This window comes from Hordeum vulgare, chromosome 6H (genome assembly GCF_904849725.1).
Source record: "Hordeum vulgare subsp. vulgare chromosome 6H, MorexV3_pseudomolecules_assembly, whole genome shotgun sequence".
Taxonomy (NCBI): Eukaryota; Viridiplantae; Streptophyta; class Magnoliopsida; order Poales; family Poaceae; genus Hordeum; species Hordeum vulgare.
In genome coordinates this window covers 502,700,931-502,704,942 of record NC_058523.1, presented here as the reverse complement: position 1 = coordinate 502,704,942, position 4,012 = coordinate 502,700,931, and the positions used below count along the sequence as shown (strand labels likewise).

General features: G+C 43.1%; 1 pseudogene; it reads left to right on the top strand.

Annotated features, from left to right (window-relative positions):
• Positions 1 to 444: 444 nt before the first annotated feature.
• Positions 445 to 2,282, top strand: LOC123405687 (annotated as a pseudogene).
• Positions 2,283 to 4,012: the final 1,730 nt, after the last annotated feature.

Genomic DNA, 4,012 nt, shown 5'->3' with positions numbered 1-4,012 from the left:
ATTTCAAATGCGGTCAAAACGACGGGTATGACCATTCCTAGCTAGTGGTTGAATCTTAGAATTTTTTTGGTATTTCTCTGATAAAATAGATACTTTTGTACCTATAAATGTTTTTTTGGAAAAAATAAAGAGCAAACTATAATGCACCTGCAGTTCAAATTTGACCTGCTTCCAACTGAATCGACGAAATTTCTCTTTTTCACGAGAGGTGGCTCAAAGCTTTTGACACCCAACCATTGGGTCAATTGTACATTAAATATGGATTAGTATTTTAGAAAAATGATTCGGTCCAATTATGCAACAAATATATGGTAGGTCCGTCATAATAAAATTCATTTTGGGCACTGAAAAATGGAAAATGAATTTTCCATCCAAAGAAAATGAAAACTTCCTTAGGCAACATTGTTTGTCTTGTCGTTTTTGGTAAGCATGGTTGTGGCAAAGATGTCGACGACGATGTCACCTGTTGCAACTCCGTCGAGCACGGTTGGAGTTGTGGTGCACGTGGTTTCAGCAAAAAAATCGTTGACATCGGTGTCGTCGGTTGCAGCTCCGGTGAGCATGGTGGTAGCAGCGTCGTGGAATGGTTGTAGCTCTTGTAATATACAGATGATGTCAATGTGTGGACCCGTCAGAGACACGCATCTAAGCGTGCCGACTGGTGTAAACACTAGCCGGTCGATCGGAAGGGATTGTTTCCTTATCTTTAATTGATTACGACCAATTTAGGTGGTCATAACATTTTCAAAGGGTTTCCTATGTTCTGATTGGTACACGGACATCTTACACGGATCATGCAGCAAACACTGTTGGATGCTCCGAGATCCAACGACAATCATCAAACCCACCCCCTCTCACCCATGTAGCCCTATCCTCTCGCCCCGTCTCCCCCACGCACCTAGAGCCGCCACCCCAACCATCTCCCTCACCATGTGATGCAGATCCAGATCCACGACCACAACAACCCTCCTCCGTCGACTTCGTCGTCTCCGCTCCCATTATCGGCGCGCCCGACCTCCTCTTATGCCTCCCCCACCACCGTCGCTGTCACCTCCTCCTAGTCCGACCGCAAACGCACCCGTCCCACGCCTAGCCGCGGCTTCCTCTCACCCACATTACCGACGACGCCCAAGACCAGATCACGCTTCACCGCGGCGAGCACATCCACGCCGGCCTCCGTGTCCATCGTCGGCGACCTTAGGGGCCTCGCTGCCTCGAGCCTCGACTCGCTCAAGCACCATTTCTGTACTATAATTTCTGGGAGGTTACCCTGAAGCAGAGCCTCGACTGCGTCCTTCGCTTCTCCGACCAGCGGTTGCTGGACTTCGTCGGCATGGAATCCCATGCTGGCACCTACTCCTTGGACGAGGAGAAGCTCACAGCCACGGGGGAGGTGAGATTCACCACGACCTACTAGCCAAAGATTTACGGGCTGGCGCAATGCGTGCCGGAAATGACTACCGCACAATGTCGGAGCTGCCTCGGGGGCTTCGTCGGAGCCGCGTCGTGGTTCTTGTCCCGAAAGGGGAGGTCTGGCGGCAAAGCTCTTGGGGTTTGGTGCAATCTGAGGTACATCGTGAGCCCGTTCTACACGGGTGGCGCCATGGTGAAGCTTTCGGCGCCGCCGGCACCAACACCCGCAGTCGTGCCTTCCATTGCTACCGCAGAGACGCCAACATGTCGTCTCACTCATATTGCGTTCCTAATCTCGCGCAAATTTCACATCATATTACGTGCTTGAAATCTCTGTTTGATGTTGGATTTCAATGTAGGTAGGAAAGGGAGAGTGGTAGGGATCTCTACGGGCGTCGTTTGTTTTGTTGTCCTGATATTGATTCTTGCAGGCTTTGCTTTCATTCGCTTCAAGAGAAGAAAGGCTAAGAAGCATGACGATTGTGAGTAACTTGTCAATTGCTCAAATCATTATGTATCACTAGTAGTAGTGGTACAATGTATGTAGTGACGTCTCTGATGTGTGTGTGCAATAGCATTTAACAGAATGGCGAGAGGGAAGTGCACAATCTACGATTTTCCGACGCTGCAAGAGGCAACCGACGACTTTTGAGAGAAGCATAAGCTTGGAGAAGGCGGTTTCAGAACCGTATACAAGGTAAATAGACAAGGAGGAATGAAGAGTAAATCTATTTGTAACACCATGTTCTTGTACTAAAAAAAAACCTCTTCTCCAGGGAAACCTCCCACAAATGCTCAAACACTATTTCTACAAAAAACAAGTACTATTTCTGTACTTTACTGAATTGTAGGTTGTAGATGGTCGCTGATGAATAGAATTTGTTTTGTTTCAGTCTGCTATGTAGATCGAATGGAGTAGAAGATTGGAATTAAGCAGAGTCGCCACTCTCCTCGATTATATATCTATCGAATACATGACATAATTAGCTCAGAAATCATGCTAGTTGTTTAGTTTCGTCAGCTTAACTGTCTGCATCACATCCCACTCATCTGGAATCAATGACAACACTAGTTTGTTCGGAGCTATATCTTATACTAGTACTTTACTGAATTATTCTCGTTATCGTATTGATTAAATCCCTTTTGTTTGCTGCTGGTCCTGCTTGCTGTAACTTTTCTCTTGCTGCTGTTGATGCCCTCCACCTCCTGCTGCCATCTCTCTTCTCCCTCTCTATATATCTTCTCTTAGTTTTATGTAATTTGAGACGTGTAGTACATGTAATATTCAGATTTGCTAAGATCTTGCAACATAAGAATTGTTCAGTTTCCTACTTGTAAAATATGGTGCATATTAATATGTGTTCTGATTAGTTGATTTCTATTTGCTTTGAAAAATAGTTGGTATGTTTGATTTGATCTCTGAATTAATTGTCTGCTACCATATATGTTTGTCCACCCTTGTGTATTTCTTCTCTGTTTATTATCTTACATATCTGCTAGTTATTGTGTCATTGACTCCTGGAGCACCTCCTGAAGTTTTCTATTCTCTATCAATTTTGCCATGCTTCTCTTTGATTATGCAAATTATGTATGTGTACATCATTATAAATATATTTTTTTACATTCTAGCAAATCCCATATGCCACTGTGTGTCCATTAACTAGTTCAACATTTGTTTGTTTCCTTTACTTGTAATGACTGCATACCTATGTTTCTTAACCTTTGTAAGAATGAAAGTTACATTTAATATTTATATAGTGGTTTTGATGTATTCCTACTTCTATTCCTGTAATATTATGTTACACAACTTTCTAGACATGTCCTATTAGCACTTTTATAACTGCCTTGGATGTCTATCTTGTAGGTGAAGGTAGAATAAACTTCCTTTTCTTGAATGGTCTATTCATAACATATTTGCCCCAGTTTTTCTGATTCTTCTCCGATTCATGTAACAGGGTCACACAGGAAGCCATGTTGTTGTTTTGTTTGTTCCCAGCCCTGACTATGGTTGTCAAGTGAGTCCGACATGTTATTCATCAAACTATGGTCATGCAACATGTTGTTGTTTAGTTTGTTCCCAGCCCTGACTATGGTCGTGCAGCGAGTCCGTCATGTTGTTCATGACAGTAGCAGGTGCCTAGTTTGTGATCGCTATGGAAGGAGCTTGTAGAGCTTGTAAAGCAGTATTGTATTACACTTATAGAGCTCAGCTCGTTACTCTGATTGCCATTGTATTACATGATCTGGTTGCTCTTATTTGAAGTACTCGTTGATTTGGTTGTCATTGATAGTGTTTTTTGTCTCTGCCAATTTAAATATTGGTTGAAATATGAAGAATATGAGCCTGATAGATGAGACCCACTTACCAGAACATGACAAATGGGACCCAGTTAGCAGAACTTGATAATTGGGACCCATTTAATTAAAGAATAAAATGAAATTGTTTAGACAAAGAGGCCACGGCCAATTTAAAGGCAATAACATTGGGCTTGGCCCATGAAGCTCACAAAAAATTGATAGAAAAAAGTAAAAAGGTTGAATTGTTGGGCTTGGCCCAACTAAAGTGTCGAATTGGACCGGGCCGATTTTTATCAATGAC